We start from the raw sequence: 22,851 nt of genomic DNA on the forward strand, positions 1-22,851 counted from the left end.
AACTTGGTGTAATAAAGAATGGGGAAAGCTCATTCTCCATCTTATCAGTGGTATTGTCTTTCCTCAGCCCGGAGAGCAGCATGGGAAGCATGCCAAACTCAGCGGTGCCATAATTGAATGACAAATGAAACTCAGGCCTTCTGCCTCCTGCTTCCAAACACTGCCACACTGAGAAGGTGGCCTTGACAGCTTTACAGTGGACCTGATGACACATGGCTAGCTCTCCAGAGGAGTATGGGGTCCAACGAATGCTTCTAAATGACTTTCTAAGCATAAAAGGTCCTCTTGGAGTGTGAGAGAATCCTAGCAGCAGCCAACAGCAATGAGTCCTAGGATGAAATTAGCTAAATCCAAAGTCAGGTGACCTCCTGAATGAGTGAGTGAGTGAATGAATGAATGAATAGAAAAACTCAGCACTTGTTATGTGCAAGACAATATGTTAAGGGGTAGCTACATGGCAGTGGATCAAGCACTGGCCCTAATGTCAGGAGGATCTGAGTTCAAGTCCAGCCTTAAACATAAACACTCACTAGCTGTGTGATCCCAGGCAATTTGCCTTTAAAAGAGAGACAGACGGTTACACCAAATATGTCAATCAGTAAGATGCAAATAGAAAAGATAGTCCACTGCTCTCTCATATTCTAACAGGCTAATAGGCAAGGAGTGTCACTGTGTATAATAACAAGAACTTTTATATCCATGTAAGATTTTGCATTTGTAAAGGCCTCTGGGATCTTTATTCTCACTCCAAAAGTAGGGAGGATATGTTCCATTACCCCATTTTACAGATGTGCAACCTCCCCAAAGTTTTCCTCTCAGTGCCTAGACAGTGAGACAGAGGTGACTCTGGACTCTTGAAGGTTTGAGAATCAAAGACTTATCAATCAAGAGCTGGAAAAGGAGAACCTGATTTTACAGAAAAGGAAACTGGGATCCAGAGACATTAGAGGAATTTCCTGAAGGCACACATATACTCCTAATTCTGGAGCTAGAAGGGATCTCTGAGGCTGTATAGTCTAACACCCCATTTATCAAATGGGGAAACTGAGGTCCAGGGATGGGAAGTGATATTGGTAATAAGGAGTAAAGATAGAATTGGAACCCATGTCCTGTGACTCCAGAGTGAGTATGGAGTGTTCCTTCCTAAGGGCCAGTTTAGCTAAGTACAGAGAAAGAGAGACTCACCACCAGTGTGGCCATAGGAGGATTCATTTTTCAGTTACAATCAATGTTGAAAACCAATCCTTAAGTCGTAGAGTGGTTTCCCAGAAACCATGAGATGTATTTTTGGTATCTCCATTTTACAGATGTGGAAACTGAGGGTAAGAGAGGTGAAGTGATTTGCCCAAAGTCAAACAGCTAGTGTTTGAGGTTTTCCTGACTCAATATCAACCCTTCTATCCACTGCACCACCAGTCTGGAGATAAAATGGAAATAACAAACTTCAGACTCACCTTGACCTCCCTGGGCCTATTTTCTCATTTGTAAAAGTCAGTGTTGACTGAGAAAATCCCTTCCCTGACGGAAGCCCTTGATCCTTGAAATGGATCAAATATAATGAGGAAACTGAGGTACCGAGACACAAGTGATAGATGCAACCTAGCATCACACAGTGAATCAGTGACAGGCCGGGACTACAAGACTGCCCCATTCTGGCTCTCAGAGACATGTTCAGCAACTCTGCCTAAGGATCGGCCAGCACCAACACCAGACTGGTGCTTTTTCTGGGCTGGATCATGAATCACTCTCATTACCTGGCACCCTTGGGGAAGCTCTGCTTTGCAGAGTCCCCTTTGGAGGGCCTTGGAGCTGTAAAGAGAACCATCTTGGCTCCCAGGATCCACAATTAAGCATCTTCCTGTTGGCGAGCCTGGTGCCCCTTGGGCATTTGGGGAGAATTCAGCCAGTCTAGCAGCCGCCGAAACAAAAGCCAAATCGGCAGCAGGGGTGCACTCCATAAAAGCCACTCGCTTCCTAGAGCTGTAATGAGTATGTGTTAACGACCTCTTCCTTGCATCTGGTCTGCAGTCATTCAAGGGGGATGGAGGCAGAATGGAAAGGGACCCATAAAGATGGGTCGTTATCTGCAAAGTCCCAATCTGGTAGCTTTTCCATGAGCTTGTCCACCTCAAGCCGGGCCCTCCCAGGGCCTCCATGAGTCCCTCCTGGAGAGTTAGGCAATGCTAGAAGCTTTTGCATCCATTATCTGACTCTTTCAGACTACTCTTCACTGTGCTGTGAATCAATGAATCATGTTGTACCCACAGAAAAATAACATGGTGCAGAGCATGGGACTGAGAGCTGGGGACTGGGAGACCTACACATAAGTCCTCTTCTTATTGTCCCCAAATCCACTTGGAATAACAACCTTGGATTAGTTGATTCTCCTTCTCTGAACCTCAAAGATATAAAATATTGGAGCTGGGATGGATGCTAGTTAAACTCTTGTTTTACAAATGAGGAAACTGAGGCCCAGGGAGAAGGAATGGCTTGTCCAAGGTCACATGAGAACTTTGTGGCAGAACTAAGATATTAATCCAGATCTCTGATGCCTAATGGGTCAGTGCCACATTGGAACTAGAGGCAGAAGTCTTGGATTTGATTCTAATCTCTGCCCATTACTCCAGCTTAGTTATATTGAATAGCGGGGAAAAGAATGGATTTGAAGTCAGAGGATGTGAGTTCAAATATCAGCTCTACCACTTGTTACCTGTGATACCTCAGTTTCCTCATCTACAAAACGAGGAGACTGAACTAAATCACCTCTGAGGCACTTTCTACTTCTATATCTAGGATCCCATGATCTTTATACAAATGTGCTCTTAGACAATCCCCCTCAGTTCTCTCAGCCTCAATTTCTCCATCTGTAAAATGTGTAAGTTGGACTACCTGGTCTCAAAGGGCCCTTCTAGCTTTAAACTTATGATCCTCGTATTTTGCCATGCCTTGTGACGTTGTACTATTCCTTTAGTCTATCAGAAAAGACAATACTATCACAGATCCAGAAGCCTTCCCATCCTAATCCTGATAGACCTAGATACTCTAGCCATAGGATCGTAGTTCTAGGGATGGAAGAGACATCAGAAGTCCCATTTCTTCATTTTTACACATGAGGAAACAAGCTCACAGTAGTTGAATAATTTCACCATGATAACACAGGTTATAAGTGACTGAGAGTATTTTCAGTCAACTAGCTCATCCCAGTTGAATACTGCCTTGTACTGCAAATGACCACGCCATTACTTGCAGTTCCAAGATACGTGAATATAGTTCACATCTCTCAGGCCTTTTGACCCCATGTCAAGTTCATCCCTGCCTCCAACTCTTTGGATGTGCGATCCCATTAGCCAAGAACGCCCTTTCCCCTCTGCCCTTTCACCTGAGCAAAATCCTAAACCTTCAAGTCCCAGTCTGAGCCCCACCTTCACCTCACACCCATCAGATCGCCAAGGATAACAAATGAGGAAAATAACAAATGTTGCCAGGGCTGTAGAAAAACAGGTATACTAATGCACTATTGGTGGAACTCTGAAATGGCCCAGCCATTCTAAAAAGCAATTTAGAACTATACCCTAAAAGTCACCAAATTGTCCGTACTCCAGCAATTTTACTATGAGACCTATACCCCCACAGAGAACAAAGAAAGAAGAAAAGGACTCGTATACACGAAAATATTTATAATAGCTCTTTTCATGGTAGCCCCAAACTGGAAATTAAGGGATTGCCCACCTGCTGGGAAATAGCTAAACAAATTATGGTATATTCATGTAATGGAATATTAACACGCCATAAGAACTAATGAAATGTACAGTTGTAGAGGAAACTTGGAAACTTTTATAAACTGATCCAAACCAAAGTGAGCTGAATTAGGATAAAGAAAAAACAACTTTGTAAAGAAAAAACTCTGAAAGACTTAAGAACGCTGATCCATGTAATGACCAAGCACGATTCTAAAACACTAATGATGAAACACATTATTTACTCTGGGTAACAATGAGATAGCTACAACTGTACTTATCCTTTGATCCAGCAGTGTCTCTAGTGGGTCTGTGTTCCAAAGACATCATAAAAAAAGGGAAAAGGGACCCCATGTGCAAAAATGTTTGTGACAGCCCTTTTTGTAGAAGCAAGAAACTGGAAACTGAATGGATGCCCATCAGTTGGAGAATGGCTGAATAAGTTATGGTATATGGATGTTATGGAATATTATTGTTCTGTAAGAAATGATCAGCAGGATGATTTCAGAGAGGCCTGAAGAGACTGACATGAACTGATGCTGAGTGAAGTGAGCAGAACCAGGAGAACATCATACATGGCAACAAGATTATACGATGATCAATTCTGATGGATGTGGCTCTCTTCAACAGTGAGATGATTCAAACCAGTTCCAATTGTTCAATGATGAAGAGAACCAGCTACACCCAGAGAGAAGACTATGGGAATTGAGTGTGGACCACAACATAGCATTCTCACTCTTTCTGTTATTTGCTTGCATTTTGTTTTCTTTCCAGTTTTTTTTTCCTTCTTGATCCGATTTTTCTTGTACAGCAAGATAACTGTATAAATATGTATACATATATTGGATTTAACATATTTAACATGTATTGGACTATCTGCCATCTAGGGGAGAGGATGGGGAAAGGAGGGGATAATTTGGAAGAGAAGTTTTTGCAAGGCTTAATGTTGAAAAATTACCCATGCATATGTTTTATAAATAAAAAGCTTTAATTTAAAAAAAAGGGAAAGAAAAGAAAATACAAAATTAAATTAGTTTTGCATAGCTTAATGCACTAAGATTCTAGGATACCCTATAGAATGTATGACCAGAGATAAATTTACTTAACCTACTTTTGATAACTCCCTAAGACTATAAACTACAAGTGAGGTGCTGGTCCATACACAGACACTCCTCAGAAACCTTAAATTCCCAGCTATCTGTCTGATTTACTCATTTTCCATGTCCTACTTTTCCATTACACCTTAGCTATACACAAGATGATTATGCCCTTGACCTTGCTATCACCTACAAGCAACACTTCCATGTTCATGAACTCTGAAATTCCCTTTTGTGCATTTAGCATTCTGTTCTGTTCCCTCTACCTTAAATCTACTAACGCTTTTCTTTATCTTAACTATGACCTCCAATTCCTCCCCAATCCTTAGTTCTTTCCAAGCCAACACCTCTTCATTGGCTACAATCTTCTCCCTTCGACACCCTCCCAGTCCAACCTACACTGTCTTCTCTTTGAGACCAAAGGACGAACAACAACAATCCTGTCTTCTGCTATTGGGTATCTATCCCACTTTTTCTCCCACGGCATTCCCTTCCCCACTTCCTCAGCTGAGAACTTTGATTCATATTTCACTGGAAAAAAATGCAAGACCATTTACCAAGTGCTCCCTTTTCCTCCTTCTCTTCATCTCACATCATTCACAAGCCTTCCCTCTTTCCTTCCCTTGTCCAATGTAAAGAAATGGCCCTTTAGCCTTGCCAAAAAATAAATCTCCCAAAGGGCAGCTAGATGGCACAGTGGATAGAACACCAGTCGTGCTATGAGGAGGACCTAAGTTCAGATCAGACCTGAGATACTTAGCGGTTGTGTGACCCTGGGCAAGTTACTTCACCCCAGTTACTTTGAAAAACAAAACAAAACTTACATGTACATGTGACCCTATCTATCCTGTCCTCTCCAATTGCTTGCCCTTTCTACCATCCCCACTCATCAATATTTACTCTCCCCCTGTCTACTGGCAGTTTTCTGACTTATAAACACATCCATCTTTCCTCCATGAATAATATAGAGGAATAATAAAAATAAACAAAACCATATTTGATCTATTAATCCCTAGTAACATTATCCTACATCTCTCCTTTTGTGGCTAAACTCCTTGAGAAAGCTGTCTACAACAGAAGTACCCCCACTTCTTTCTTCTCACTCAACAAAAGGTCTACAGTAAGTGCAAAACCATTTATTAAGTACCTATTTTGTGTGAAGTCCTATGTAAGTTCACTCTCTTCCTAATTCTTAACAATCTGGCTTCTGACTTTATCATTCAACTGAAGATACCAGTGATGGCTTATTTACTAATTCCAATGGCTTTTTCTCACTTCTCATCCTTATTGATCTCCCTGAAGCCTTTCACAGTCACCAAGAGTGTACTCTTGTCCTTGATTTTCTCTTCTCTTTAAGTTTTTGTGACACTCACTGCTCTTTCCTGATTCTCCTTATTTTCTATTTAAGCACTCTTTTCCAATCTTCTTGGTTGAATCTTTCTATAGATCCAATCATCTAAGCATAGATGTCCTCCAAGGCTCTGTTCTGGATGCTATTCTCTTCTCCTTCTATACTATTTTAGAGTATAGAAGAGATTTATATCTATTGTATATCTATAGTATCTATCGTATATCTATACTATATAGTATCTATTGTATATCTATAGGATAGACAAAGATTTCATCAGCTCCCATTAATTCAAGTTGTTTTTACATGGATGATTATCATGTTTATTATGATAAATTCTTTTTTGACTTCGAATTTCATATCTCCAAAGGCCTATTAGATATGGATGGCCTATAGACATCTTAAACTCAGCATGTCCAAAACTAAAGTCATTTTCTCCTCCCCACACCTCAAATCTCCCCCCTTCCTAACTTCCCTATTACTGTCTAGGGCGCCACCATCCTCCCAGAGGCTTAAGTTCACAAACTGCTTGTCAGCTCTTTGCCATCTCAGATCAGTCTCTCATCACCTCACCTCACACCTGACCTATTGAAATCACTTGCTGGCTACTTCCCTGCCTCTCCCCACTCCCGGCCATTCTCCACTCAGCTCTCAAGGTGATCTTCCTAAAATGCAGTTCTGACCTTGTCACCCTCTTACTCAATAAACTCCAGTGGCTCCCTGTTACCTTCAGGATCAAATGAAAAATCTTCAATTTGGCTTTTAAAGCCCTTTGTAACCTAACCAAGTTCTACCTTGTATTATACTATACAATGACATCAGCTAACTTGTTGTTCCTTGTACAAAATACACCATCTCCAAACTCCATGCATTTTCACTGGCTTTGCCTCATGTCTGGAATGTTTTCTATCTCACTTCTACCTCCTAGTTTTGTTGATCAATAGGCACACTCTTTACATAGTTGGAGTTTTTGATTGGTTGTCATTCTAGAAAACAATTTAGAACTGTGTCCCAAAAGTCACTAAATAGTCCATTACCACTGACTTGATGACACCAGTCTATTATACCTAAAACCCAAAGAAGTCAAATAAGGAGAAAAAAAGGACTCTTAGGTACAATATTATTTAGAGCAGCACTTTTCATGGTAGCAAAGAACTAGAAGCTAAAGATAATAAGCATGTATTGGAGAATGGCTAAGCAAATTAAGGTACATGAGTGAAATGGAATGCATAGTGCCATAAAAAATGATGAAAGGGACAGTTCCAGAGAAACCCAGGAAGACCTGCAACCTGACATAAGCAGAATCAGGAAGACAAATAATAGGATCACAACATTTTTAAAAAAATCTACTTCCAAAATTGCACATTTAACATATAGTGGATCACTTATCGTCTAGGGGAGGGGGTTGGAGGTAGGGAGAAGGAAGAGAAAAAAATTAGAACACAAGGTTTTGTAAGAGTGAATGCTGAAAATTATCCATATATATTTTTTGAAAATAAAAGGCTTTAATTTAAAAAAAAAAGTACTTCCAAGAACTTGAGAGCTATTATCAGTGCAATGACCACTCAGGATCCTAATGAATTGATCCTGAAGCATATTAGCCATCTTTCCACCAAGGTCAATAGACTCAAGATGCCGAATAAGACATACATTTTTGGACACAGCCAATGTAAAAGTTTGGTTTTTTTGAGGATACGTATTTGTTACAAAGTCTTTGTCTTTCTTTTTTTTTTCTAATGAGGATGGGGTGGAAAGGAGACAGGGTTAAAGGTAGAATATCTCCCTCTCCCCAAAAAAAGGGGATCACTAGCATTTTTTTAAATGAAGGCAGGCTGGATCCAGTAGTGTTTCTACTGGGCTTATATCCCAAACAGATCTTAAAGAAGGGAAAGGGACCTGTATGTGCAAGAATGTTTGTGGCAGCCCTCTTTGTAGTGGCCAGAAACTGGAAACTGAGTGGATGCCTATCGATTGGAGAATGGCTGAATAAATTGTGGTATATGAATATTATGGAATATTATTGTTCGGTAAGAAATGACCAGCAGGATGATTTCAGAAAGGCCTGGAGAGACTTAGATGAACTGATGCTGAGTGAAATGAGCAGGACCAGGAGATCATTATATACTTCAACAACAATACTGTATGATTATCAATTCTAATGGACGTGGCCCTCTTCAACAATGAGATGAACCAAATCAGTTCCAATAGAGCAGTAATGAACTGAACCAGCTACACCCAGGGAAAGAACTCTGGAAGATGACTATGAACCACTACAGAGAATTCCCAATCCCTCTATTTTTGTCTGCCTGCATTTTTGATTTCCTTCATGGGTTAATTGTACACTGTTTCAAAGTCCGATTCTTTTTGTACAGCAAAATAACTGTATGGACATGTATATGTATATCGTATTTAACTTATACTTTAACATATGTAACATGGATTGGTCATCCTGCCGTCTAGGAGAAGGAGGGGAAAAGTTGGAACAAAAGGTTTTGCAATTGTCAATGCTGAAAAATTACCCATGCATATATCTTGTAAATAAAAAACTATAAAATAAATTAAAATAAAATAAATGAAGTCAGGCTGGAAAGAAGCACAGATGAAAAGGAAAATCTTAAACATTATAAGTATTATCATATACTTTAAAAGAAAATCAAGCTTACACAAAGGAAATCTGCTGTTTCACATACAATCCCTTTTTTGTTCTGTGTATATGGAAATGCACATTTTTATTTGGTGCTTATTGAGTTCCAAGCAAAAATAAATTTTTAAAAACAATTTAAAGGAAAATAACACTATAAGACAGTAGAACTCAAATCAATGCATTGACTAAACTTGACTCCAGAGGACTGATGATGAAACACACCTTTCTCCTCTCCACAGAGGGGAGATGGACTCCAAGTGTGGAATGAGGCATGGGATGTCAGCACAGTCAATATGTCAGTTTGTTTTGCTGAACTGTATTTCTTTTCTTTTCTTTTTATAAGGGAAGGTTCCATTATGAGGGGAAAGGTATTGAAAAGTGACAGCAATGTAAAAAAAATTAAAAGCACCAATTAAAAGGAAACAGATGTGCTTCTGGAAAGCTATGTGCAAATTGGATTTTGGTGAACAAAATCTTATCTCGACTGGATAGTTTTTCATTTTAAGTAATCTTTTGATAAAGCAAATAAGCTCTTCCATATTTCTTAGTTCTGGGAATCTATAAAACACATTTGCTCTATTTTACCTCATACTAATTTTAATGGAATCTATAGACTATATAGGTCTTGTTTTCTCATGTAGTGATTCACATGGGATCTATAAAGTACATAAGTCCTATTTTCTCATGTACTGATTCACATGGGATCTATAAAAACATGCCTGTCCTCTCTTGTCATGGGCTGATTCACATGGAATCTGTAAAGCACGTATGTCTTATTTTGTCATGTCCTGATATACATGATTCACAAGGTACTTACTTTGTGACATTTATCTCTGTTTCCTGGTGCTTCTCATCCTGCAAACAGACACAGATCCCTGCTCTGCAGCTGTTCATAGAAGCTCATTGCAAATATGGCTGATGTCATCACATGGCTATGATTTATATTCTGTATATATGCTTATTTCATGGATATGATGGGGATCATGGAGTATATTTAATCCAGTCTCTTAATTTGATAGAGGATAAAATCAGCACCCAAATAGAAGAAAGAAATTACTTTTCCTTGCAGCATTGGGATTTGAACACAAGTCATAAGATTATAGGCTTGAAGTTAAAAGGAAACCTTAAAGTTAAGGATGTATTGTGGGAGGCAACTTGAATGGGCTCACAATAAGACTGTTCAATTTTCAGGGTGATTATTTACACCTCGAAAATCAGCAATTGCTACAAATCAGAGCTTGATTCATTATTCTGTTGAGTATCTAGACTTAAGGAAACAATGGAGAAAATGTTAATAATGCAAATTGAACCTAAAAGTGTGTTACCAGTACATTTTTTCCCCAGAGAGCCAAGTGTTAAACGTTTACCAGCACACTGCAGCTGAGGCTTCTAGTCTTTCTCCCTTCTTCTATAAAGAAGGAACCAGAACCAGATAGGGAAGTGACTTGCCCAAGATCCTTTGACCCCAAATCTAGTGTTCTTTTCACTACACTCTGGTGTCAATCTTCAGATCCATATTTGAGGGAGCAAGAAGGTTCAGACCTATAGGCATGGAAATTGCCTCCACTGATACAGATTATCAACTTATTTAAAACATATTCTTGGGGAGTTTTCTGAGATGCTATGACTTGTCCAAGGTCACACAATTAGTAGGTGTTACAAACTGGACTTGAACGCAGATCTTCCTTACTCCATAATAAAACCTGTATCTGATACACCACTCTGCCTTTCTTACCTTCCTATCTTTGAATTCCTGCCCCCTCTCCCCAGCTTCTAGCATGATTCCTTGACCATAAATGTTTGTTGAATGAATGAGTATAACCAATCATTGATGGTTAATTTTCAGTGGGCAAACTAGACAATTATTTCTCTCCTCATGCCTCTGGGTTCTAGTGCCCATGAGTCTAGTTTATGCCTTATGTTACTACAAAACCCACATATAGTACTTGGCTCTTCTCAACAATGAGGTGATTCAAGACAATTCCAATAGACTTGTGTTGGAAAGAGCCATCCACATCCAGAGAGACAACTTGGAGACTGAATGTGGATCAAAGCATAATGTTTTCACTTTTTTGTTGTTGTCGGTTTGCTTGTTTTTTTTTCCTTTCTCATGTTTTTTTTTCCTTTTGATCTGATTTTTCTTGTGCAGCATGACAAACATGAAAAATGTTTAAAAGAATTTCAGATGTTTAACCTGTATCAGATTGCTTTGGGCAAGGGAAGGGGAAATGGAGGGAGAAGAATTTGAAACACAAGGTTTTGCGATGGCGAATGTTGAAAACTATTTTTGCATGTGTTTGGAAAAATAAAAAGCTATTCAAATTGTTAAAAAAAAAAAGACACACATATATATAACGGCATGTGCCATTTGTAAGGAGCAAATAATGATTCGTTATGCTTCTAAACTGATGTTTCCACAAGTTTGACAGTTTAGCAATTGGCCAATCTCTCTGGACAAACTACTGGGTGGATGAAGAGTCCTAAGGATCTCAGCCCACTTGTCACTTTCTGAAATTCTGAGGATGATCTCACCTGGAAATAGAAGGTCATATGAGAGATGGAAGACATTATACCTTTGGGCCATGATGGAAATAACACCAAAAGACCCATCATCCCCAGAGATCTGAGTACTGCATTTGCAGTCTTTTCATCTTTCTAAGCCTCAGTTTTCTCAAGTGAAAGGTGAGGGATGAGATGATCTGTAGGGTTCATTCCATCTCTAGTTCAGTGATCCAGTTTGATTAGCTGGTTGCTTATGTGAAGTCAGACATCCAGAATCTTAGGAGCCCAATGATGAATGCAATATTTTGCTTTTCATTCAGTTTTTTTGCTTGTAATCTCAATGTTGTGACATTCAGAAATTCCAGCTTACTTATAATACAAGAGTATTGATCTGGCTTTTGGTGGGTTTCTTGTTTCATGCAATAGTGTATGTATGGTTTGGACTAAATGGACACTAAATGCCTTCTGACCCTCAAATTCTGTGATTTCGTGAGGTGAACAGGTGAAACATGGCCAATATTCTCTTCTCACATGTACCTTCTCTTGCTTTCAGTTTCTTTAGATCACCTGAAAAAGGACTTGACACTCAAAAGGAAAGATGTCCCTTTTTTCTAAAGGCAGATAAAAGTATTGGACTTGGATGGAGAATTGTCCAAAAAAAAAAAACAAAACCCTAAGTTCAAGTACTAACTCCATCATGTTCAACTTTGGGTGAGTCATTTTACCTAACTCTCAGTTTTCTCATCTGTAAAAGGGAGAGTTCTTGTTCTTTCTTCACTAAGTTACTGTGAGGATCAGGTTGGATCTTATATGTGAAAACACTTTGGAAATTCCTCAGCCTTTATATAAACTGTTGCAGACTTAAGTAAATAGAATTTTTAAAGAGCAAACAAACAACAAAACACTTTGCACAATGACCACAAGAATGTAAAGAAAAACAACATTTAAAGGCAAAAGAATCTGACTAAATAGAGTGACCTATCATTACTTTAAAGGACTAACAATGTAGCACACATCTGCCTTTGGCAGAGAAACAATGAACACCAAGTAGTCATTGAAAGGGTACATTGCCAGATATGGCCAATGGGTTTGCTATCCTTGCTTTTTAAAGGAAGGGTTCTATGTCAGTGGGAGGAACAAAGGGAAAATATTGGGAAGTGAATTCAATGTTTAAAAAAATCAATAAAATCTGTATTTAATCTTTAATAAAGAAAATGGTCAATGGGTATAGAAAGACACAGAAATATTGTTATTATTGTCATTATTGTTATTAATTTCTCAGTTCAGATTAGGAAAAAGAGTCAATGACAATGTCACAAGTTGCCAGGGAACAGTCCTGCCAGCTAGCTAACCTCCCATCTGCCACCACATTCTACCTGTGGCTGAGGCCCAGACAGGAGGTGAGGACGTGCGTGATTTTCAACCAGCCATCATCATGATAAACAGCAGTGGGGAAAATGATCTTTCTGAATTGAGATTCAGCCCTTACCTCCTCACACTCACAGCAAATAGCGTTGGCTTCCAAATGATCCGTAAAACTCACCATCTTCTCAGGGGTGATGGAGAGAAGGGAAGGGCCAAGAGGGACTAAAGATGGGTGTGAGGGGGAACGTTGGAGGGGGGAGGGCATCAAGCTGTACAGTTCATCAAAACTGTCTTACTAAAGTGTCCCTGAAACATGCCCAGAATAAACGTCACTCTATTTGTGCCATTAAGTCATGTGGAGAAAATGAACACCAGTTCATAGCTTACTGGATGATTATTAATGGGTCAGATGCTTATCCTTGAGAGACCCTGCAATAAAACTACCAAATAAAAAGAAAGACCAATATAGTAGGAGCCGGGAAATCATTTTATCATCCAAATGGATATTCCAAAGGCATAATATTGCCTTAGGAAGGCAAAGAGGGAATTATTTGGACTTTTGAAAATCTAAAGACCTGCTTCTTTCTTTGGAAACAGCTTTCAAAATTTATTAGCCAGTCCCCAAAGAAATGTATGCAAAATATAGGTATCATAAGAAGACTCAAATGAATGCCCCTAACAGGCATGCTTTAGGAAGGGGGGGGGGGAGAGTCTGTCAGAGAATCATAATTTCTGCCCAAATGAAAGAGCAGTTCTATAAAATTGAAAATGTAATTTAGCAATTTAACAAGGACAGGATAATCTTTTGAGAAAACTAATAGCTTTTCCTGATCATAGTCTAACTTACCTATATTGCAAAGGAAAACACTGTGCTAAATAGTTTGCTTTGCCTCCAAGCTTAATAAAAAATTAAATTATAAATTAGTCTCTCTCTCACCTTATTATTCCCATTACAAATTCTCTATTTTGCAAAAGTATATGAAATGAGTGTGTCTGCATCTAAAACCACTGTATTATTCATAATAATGAAAAGTAATATTTAGAATGTTATCATGCTAGGAAGAAATGGATTGTACATTTTCACAAAAGGCTTTGTGAAGTAACAGATCAAAAGGAAAGGCAGCCGTTTTATTAAAATGGAAAAGCTTTGTCGTTCCTTATAGATTACACCGGAAATCTATCGTGAATGTATACCAAATTTTAAATGAAACACAAAATTAAATGTGCTAACCTTCCCTATCTTCACAAGCACACACACACACACACACACATACACACACACACAAAACAAAAACCTTCAACTGATTATAGATCAAAATAATGAGTACCATGAAATCATCTTGCTGAATTTTAGTTGGAAAAACTCTTGAAGCTCAAAATTCTACAAAATTTCCATCCATTCTATGGCTCCAGCTTTTTACATCCTTGTCACTATCATTTCAAATTGTTTCCTTTTTCAGTCTTCATTAAGTGAGGAATAGACATGGGAAACAGGGGTTTCCCATTTTGGTTGGCTTCTACAAAAAAAAAAAAGGATAATCAGAAGAAATCTGCTAGGTGGCCCAGCAGTAGATAGAGCACCAGCCCTGAAGTGAGGAAGACTCATCTTCCTGAATTCAAATCCAGCTTCAGAGACTTTCTAGCTGTGTGATCCTGGGCAAGTCACTTCACCCTGTTTGATTGAATTCCTCGTCTATAAATTGAACTAGAGAAGTAAATGGCAAGCCATTTCAGTATTTTTGCCGATAAAACCCCAAACGGGGTCACAAAGAGTCAGGCGTGACTGAAAATGATTGAACAACAACAAATCAAGAGAATTCTTGAGTTTCTAGATAGAAATCATAGCAGGAGGCTATGGCCCACATCCAGCTCCCATGGGAGGAGCTCAATGGGAGGTCTCTAGTCCAGAAATTCAGGTGCTTCCCATTAATCTCTGCTACACTAGTCAACCTCTGAAGTCTCCACTGCTTTTGTATTCCAAGAAATTCCCATTCTGGTCTTAGTGCAAGATCAGGTTCCCCCTGCAAAGTCTATAAGAATCCCTTCCAGAGAAACTAAGGAGAAAAGGGTGTTGGGATTCCCCTGTTGGATCACAGTCACATTATGGGCCTGATTATGGACTGCATTTCTCCTCTCCCAAAACCATAGACTCATAGATTTAGAACTCATTTTATAACTGAAGAAACTGAGGCCCAAACTAAGATTACACAAATTACACAAACTTAGATTCTCTAATTCAAATCCAGGACCCTTTCCATGACAGTAAAATGGTTCATTCTAGTATATTGATAAGGTAGAGAACATGAAGATGATGAGTGACCAGGATGTTGAAAGGCCTTAAAATCAGTTTGTAAGTATTGTTTGAAGGAATTAGAAATATTTAACTGGGGGAAGAGAAGACTTGGAGGTGGGGGTGGGGTGGGGAGAGAAATAAATGATAAGGAACAGAACTAGAGGCAATTTAACAAAAGCTCAAGCATCCCCTTCTACAGGAATCTTTGCCTCATCCCCCCCCCAACTAATACTACCCTATCCCCATCTTAAATGAGTTTGAATTTAATTTGTCTCTATCTTGCACATACTCATATATGTTTATAAATGTGTGCATTTGTTTATATTTTATGCATACTCATATATATATAAATATATGTATGTATGTATGTATGTATGTATTGCTTCTCCCACCTGGACTATATGTTCCTTGAGAATAAGGACTTATTCTTTTTTTCTCTTTGTATGAATCACATGACCAACAAGATTGAGACTAGATGCTTTTCCCATTCCTAATGACTCTCAAAAGCAACAACTACCTCAAAAAATGAATTATGTGCCAAAGGTTTCAAAGTGATAGTATTTTCCCCAGCAAACATCTTTTTTTCTCTCTGTCCTTTCCCCCTCCCTCACTTCCTTCTTTCCTTTTTTCTTTCTTTCTTTGCTTCCTTCCTTCCTCCATCTTTTCCTTTGTCCCTTCCCTCCCTCCCTCCCTCCCTTTCTTTCTTCCTTCTTTTCTTTTTCTTCTGTTCACATAAGGCAAGAGTAGGGAATCTTTCTTCTGCCCAAGGCCATTTGGATATTTATAACATCATTCATGAGGCATACAAAATTATCAACTTAAAAACTCAAGCAGTGGAAGGTTATTGTATCTAACTTTCAGCTCATCATCACCTTGGGTTGCCTTGGCAGGGCCAGGCCAAATGATTTTGCATTCATACCACCTGTAAGCTGAACATTCCCAACCCCTGACATGGGGTGTCATACCCTTACTTGCAGGTGTTCTTCCCAAATGAATGTGATTTTTTTTGATTGCTGAAACTTCCCAAGGTACCTTGGGGTTTACCACTTAGATATCTCTAGTAAGGACCATGCCTTAAACCCAGATCACTCTGTCTCTCGTTGACTGGCCAATAATAGGTCCCAGGTCAAGCTCCACTTAGTCATATTTGGGCCCTAACTAATTCAAAGTGGATGGAAATAGCAATTGTTTATGCTTTGGCCAGAAACCCTGAGAGTCTTCCTCCCAAACTGGATTTTTTTTGACTAGGTAAAAGAGGTCATTCTTTGCCTCAATTCTTACTTAGCCTTAATCACTGAGTGGGCATTGCCTCAGTCAAACAGATCTGTTGAAGACCTTAGCTTAAAAAGGCCAAGGTCTCCCATTGCATCCAGGCCATCTCCAGTCGTCCTTATCTATATCTTGCTCCTGGATCCAGATGGCTCCGGGGGGGGGGGGGGGGGGGGGGGGGGGGAAGTGAGGCAAGAGACCTCACACAGTCCTCCCTCACATAAATACAACTCACTTGTACATCATGGCATCACTTCCCTGATGTCATGGACCCCTCTGAGAATGAAGGACAAACAACAGCAACTACCATGCTCTAGAAGGGTATATAAACCCTCCCATGGATTTATACTTTGGGACCCACCCGGGAATTTCCCTCCTGCTACAGTCTCTGCAAGCAAATTCTGCCCTTCCCCTCCCCTCAGCATCCTACTAGAAAAAATAATGGACTTCAAGGGAATTAAAAGTAGGGGTTCTGCTGGGTTAGGGAACCCCAAGGCTGCAGAAGCTCTACTAGAAACATTCTCCAAATAACCAAAAAGCATCAGACTTAACTCAGGGCAACCAGGGAATGAAAGAATGGAGGGAACTAAAGTGGGGAGCAGGCACTAAAACTGAAGGAAGGTGGATTCAAATCTAGAATCGAGCTCTAGACAATCCTTTACTCCCCAGAAACTACTTGGGGCAGGACCAAGGCTGGGACAAAGTCAATTCCCCAGTGGGTAAGGAAGCTAATAAAGTTCGAGGTCCAGTCTTTGGCAAAATCTACCATCAAAGAGAGTGAAGCCAGAAATTGAGCAAAAGAATAGAAGGGAGAAAACAGCAAAAATCAACAAAATCTCAAGTGGAAGAAAATTCAGTTAAAAACCTAGAGCACAGGCAGATAAATCAACAGAGAAGATACTAAAATTGGAAGGGAAGACGACTACCAAGAGATTACAAAGCTCTCTAAATAAATATTGCAAAACAAAGGAAATTGAAGTAACACCTGATGAAACACAGAACGCTGTGGATCCCCAAGTGAATATGGAACCAAAGCAGGATGTTTCAAAATATTTCAAGAGAAAAATCAGCTTCTGTGGGAGAAGTCAGTGACCTGGGCCTCCTTTCCTCCTGTCCCACTTATTCCTTCCATCCTTCCTTTTTTAAAAATTTCAATAGTATTTTATTTTTTTCCAATCACATGTAAATACCGTTTTCAACATTCATTTTTACAAGATTTTGAGGTACAAATGTTTTTTTCTCTCCCTTCCTTTCTTCCATTTCCCCAAGAGAGCAAGCAATCTGATATAGGTTATACATATACAATCATTTTAAATCATTTTCTGTATTAATTGTGTCATGAAAGAAAAATCAGAACCAAAGGAAAAACCATGAGGAAAAAAAGCAAACAATGAAAAAGGTGAAAATACTATTCCTCGATCTGCATTCACTCTCCTTAGTTCTATCTCTCATTTTAGCCTTCCTTGACCCGCTCATGGCAGGCTTTGATCCACTGCTGTGCTTAAATTGAGGGCAATGGGTTCACTCATAATGATTTTCTCATCTTCTGGGGTGATAGCGATTTGACTGAGGATCACATGCTCAGCCAGTTTGTCAACAAGCATTTACTATTTTCCAGGAGCAGCTAGGTATAGCTACAGTGACTAGAGTGTCAGGCCTGGAGTCAAGAAGATTCATCTTCCTGAATTCACATCTGGCCTCAGACATTTACTAGCTGTGTGACCCTGAACAAGTCACTTAACTCTGGTTACCTCAGTTTCCTTATCTGTATCGTTGCAGAAGGCAATGATAAACCACTCCAGTATCTGCCAAGAAAACCCCAAATGGGGTTGTGAAGAGTCAGATATAACTGAAAAATGACTAAACAACACTATTTTCCAGTTCTGCATGGAGCTTACAGTCTAATAGGGAAGACAACATTTAGACAACTATGTACAAACAAGATATATATAGGAAAAACTGGAGATCATCAACAGTAAAGCCACTAAAATGGAAGATGGATCTGGAGAGTCTTCCTATAAAAAATAGATTTTAGCTGATATTTGAAAGGACCAACGGAAGCGAAGATATAGAGGTAAGGAGAAAAAGCACTCCAGGCTGGGGCGGGGGGGGGGGGGGGGGCAGCCAATGAAAATGCAGAGTCAGGAGACAGAGTCTCTTGTTCAAGGAACAACAAAGAGATCAGTGTCACTTTATCAAAGGGTCAGGTTATGAAGGGTTTTGAATAGTCAGGCAGAAGAATTTATATTTGGTCCTGGAGATGGGAAGACCCACTGAAGTCAATTGAATAAGGAGGACACATGAGACCTGTGCTGGAGAAAAATCTGTTTGACAACTCAGTGAAGGATGGACTGAAGTGGGGAGAGACTTGTGGCAGGAAAACCAACCAGCAAGCTATGACAGTAATCCAGGTGTGAGGTGATGGGGGCCTGTACCAGGGTACAGCATCAGAGGGGATGGGTACTACAATGTTATGAAGGTAAAATTGACAGACCTTAATAATAGATCAGATATGAGAGATGAAAAAAAAGAGGAAAAATAGAGGATAATATCTGGGTTGTGGTACTAGGTGACTATAAGGATAATGGTACTCTCAATGTTAAGGATATTAGGAAGAAGAAAAAGTTTGAGGGGGAAGTTCACTTTTATGTTTAGGAGACATGCTATTTGAGGTGTCTAATAAGCAATTGGAGAAACAAGATTGGAGGTGGACAGAGATTAGGGCTGGATAAGTTGATTTGAAAATTATCAGTTCCAGGGTGATAAGTGAATCCACGGAAGCTGATGAGATTGCCAAATGAAATAGCATAGAGGGAGAACCTGAAGACCTGACCTTAACACTGACCATGAAGATAATCTTAAAAACTGCACTTAGTGGGCAGCCAGATGCCATCGTGGATAAAGCACCAGCACTGGATGCAGGAGGCCTTGCATTTAAATCCAGCTTCAGACACTTAATACTAGCTGTGTGACTTTGGAAAAGTCACTTAACCCCAATCGCCTTGCAAAAAACAAGACAAAACCAGAAACGAACAAACAAGCAAACAAACAAACAAAAAGATTGCAGTTGATTCATCTTTAGGGACACATTTACTGAGGCTAGAATAGACATTGCCAGGGCATTCACAGGAATTGATCACAATTTCATCTTAGAATTCTGGGCTAAAGAAGTCAACAAAATCAAGAAATATGAGCAGGGATTCATTACTGATTCTGTGGTCTTAAGCTCTAAAGGAATCAGGGACAAGTCTGAAGTAAAATCAAGGTACGAGATCTGTGAAATTCTCTTCACAGACAATGGCAAGATGGGCAGGCATCTAATGACATTTCAAGATATCAACTTTCTCAAGAAGCAGGAGAATGACCACTTTCTGGGCCAATAGCTTAACAAACAGAAAATCTGATGGTAGCTCTTACTGGGATCACATTAAAGGAATCAATTAAAATTCTATGTCAGATATTGTTGGTGGAATTGCGAACTGATCCAATATCTTGGAGAGCAATTTGGAACTAGGCCCAAAGGGCAATAAAACTACTCATACCCTTTGATCCAGCAATTACTAGGTCTGAATCCCAAAGAAAGCATAAACAAAGGAAAACGGGCCCATATATACAAAAATATGTATAGCAGCTCTTTTTGTGGTGGAAAAGAATTGGACATTGAGGGAATGCCCATCGATTGTAGAATGGCTGAACAAGTTGTGGTATATGAATATAATGGAATACTATTATCCTAGAAGAAATGATGAGCAGGATAATTTCAGAAAAACCTGCAAAGACTTACAGGAACTGGTAGAAAGTGAAGCGAGCAGAACCAGGAGACCATCAAGCCACACTGTGCAGCATTGTACAATGTATCAACTATGATTGGCTTAGCTCTTCTCAGAAATACTATGATTCAAGAAAATTCAAAGACTCCTGATGAAAAGTGCTATTGACCTCCAGAGAAAGAATTGTGGAGCCTGAATGCAAATTAAACAAAAATATTTTCACTTTATTTTTTCATGTTTCCTTTTACAAAGTTTTTTTTTTTTTGCAAATCGTTTCTTTTTTCACAACATGACTAATGTGGAAATATGTTTTACATAATTTCCCATATATAATCTATAGCAAACCACTTACCAGCTTGGGAGGGGAGAGAAGAAAGGGAAGAAGAGACTATTTGAAATTCAAAGTTGTATTTTTTTTTTGAAAAACGAATGAAAAAATAAATTAAAAATAAAAATAAAGAATAAACATTAGAAATTTTCTTTATGTGAATTTGGAAAAAAATAAAATACTATTTTTAAAAATCCTACAGCAGAGCCAGAATGAAAAGATGCCCATTGTGAATGAAGATGATGAGTTAGTGGCAGTTGTTGTCCACACGGCCCTGATGGCCTAGGGTTGTCCATTGGCATTCAAGGGCGTAAAGAATTAATTACTATATGGAGCATACATTGACACCCAGGAGGATGGCAAGTACTGGTTTGACCTGTTGGCTCAGGCTAGCGTCTGTGTGGTTGTATAAGATATGTACGAAAGAAATGCCATCTTCCAAATTACTGCGATCAAGACTCAGACAAGACAGAGAAGTAGAAAGAAGCAGTTCTACCCACACCTACTCCAACAATGATCTAAACTGGACGAAGTAGTAAGGGAGGAATATAAAGAGAAACTATAGTGTGTTATCTTTCCAGATGAAGAACATAAATCCAACTATAGTCAAGGGATCCCAGAGTGAGCCAGGACACAGACTCCAGGCTAACTAATAGCTAGCCCCAAGCTCTCTGCTAGATCGGCTGCACAGAGATGCTCAGAGTTGACTGCAGACTCGGCCCTCTTCCCTAGCCAATAGCTCAAGGCTGGGGGCCCTGACTTGGGTCCCAAAACTCCAATCAAGCAGCATAGGAATGCTCAGAGCTTTCTCGGTCCCAGGCCCAAATCAACAATGAAGTGTCTCCAAGTGGGGCCAGGAGGCCCAGTTCAGCACTCAGAGCTCTAAATGCAATACAAGGATGCCCAGAGCTGATGTTTGATTCTAGTCCTAGCCCAGATCAGCAGTTTAGGTCCTAGATCATAAACTCAGTGTGGACTTAACAGCTAGAGTAGATTGGGACATCAGTCCCCCATCCAGGAAAGTGGGATGGGAGGGGGTCTCACAGAGGAGTCAAGATCACCTGAAAAGCTCCCAGCTAGGTCAGCAATGACAGGCCACCTAGAGCAAATGACTTGATACAATAATAATCATAATAAAAAGCTATATTGAAGCATACTCAAGACACTAATTAGAAGAAAATAATCCCAAAATATGTATGTCTCAAAGAAAAATATAGCTTGCCCCTAGGAATTAAAATTATCAGAAGAAATGAATTAACATAGTATAGAGTAAATGAAAGCAGTACAGGAAAGAATTGGAAAAAGAAATGAGAGCTATAGAAGAGAGATTTAGAAAGAGAATTAAGTTTGGAATAAAAGATGTAAAACCTTACCCATGTAAGAGACTCCCTGAAAATTAGAATGGATCAGAAATTAATGATTCTGTGAGACAAGAAGAAATCTAAAACAAAATAAAAGCTTCAAAAAAGAAGAAAATATAAAATTGTTCAAAACACAAACAAGGACAGATAATTTAAGAATTATACTCCCTAAAAACTCTGACAAATAAAAGGGCCTGGATATAATATTTTAAATTATCATAAAAGAAACCTACCCAGATGTCTTCAAATCAAAAAACAAAGTGAAAATAAATTAATCCATTGGTCACTTCCTGAAAGAAACACCAAAATGAAAACTCCTACAAATACAGCCAAAACCTAGAGTTTATAGGTCCAAGGAAAAAATGCTGCCAAAATATATGTTTAAGTACTGAGGAACCACAATCAGGATTATAGCTACTACGATGAAGGAATGGAGAACATAAGATATGATATTCAGAAAGGAAAAAGATATAGGCCTACATCCAAGAATAACCCAAAAGAGCAGTATAATTCTACACAGGGAACAATAGATCTTTAATGTAATACAGGATATCCAAACATTTACTGTGAAAAGATCACACCTTAGTAGAAACTTTAAAATACAAACACAGGAATAAAGTAAAACATTTGGAGAGGTAAATATAGTCAAGCAATTGGAAAGACTTTATTTAAAAGGGCAATCTGGGTAGCTAGATGGTATGGTGGTCCTGGAATCAGGAGGACCTGGGTTCAAATTTTACCTCAGACACTTAACATTCATTAGCTGTGTGATCCTGGGGGAGTCACTTAACCCCAAATGCCTCCACCCCAAAAAAAGTAAGTGGATAGAGCCCTGAGCCCATAATCACAGAGATCTGAGTTCAAATACAACCTTAGACACTCATTAGCTACGTGAGTCTGGTCAAGTCATTAAGTCAGTTTCCTCAGTTTGGTTTCCTCAAAAGGGGGATAATAATAGCACCTACCTCCCAAGGTTGTTGTGGACCTCAAATGAGATAACAATTGTAAAGTGCTTAGCAGAATGCCTGGCAAATAGTAGGTGCCATATAAAGGTGAGCTATTATTGTTATAATTAATCTAATGGTGAAGGGAAGGTGAAATTAGCATCGCCTGAGAATTATGTGTCAGCAAGAATCA

The sequence above is a fragment of the Sarcophilus harrisii genome, chromosome X (genome assembly GCF_902635505.1).
Source record: "Sarcophilus harrisii chromosome X, mSarHar1.11, whole genome shotgun sequence".
Lineage (NCBI taxonomy): Eukaryota > Metazoa > Chordata > Mammalia > Dasyuromorphia > Dasyuridae > Sarcophilus > Sarcophilus harrisii.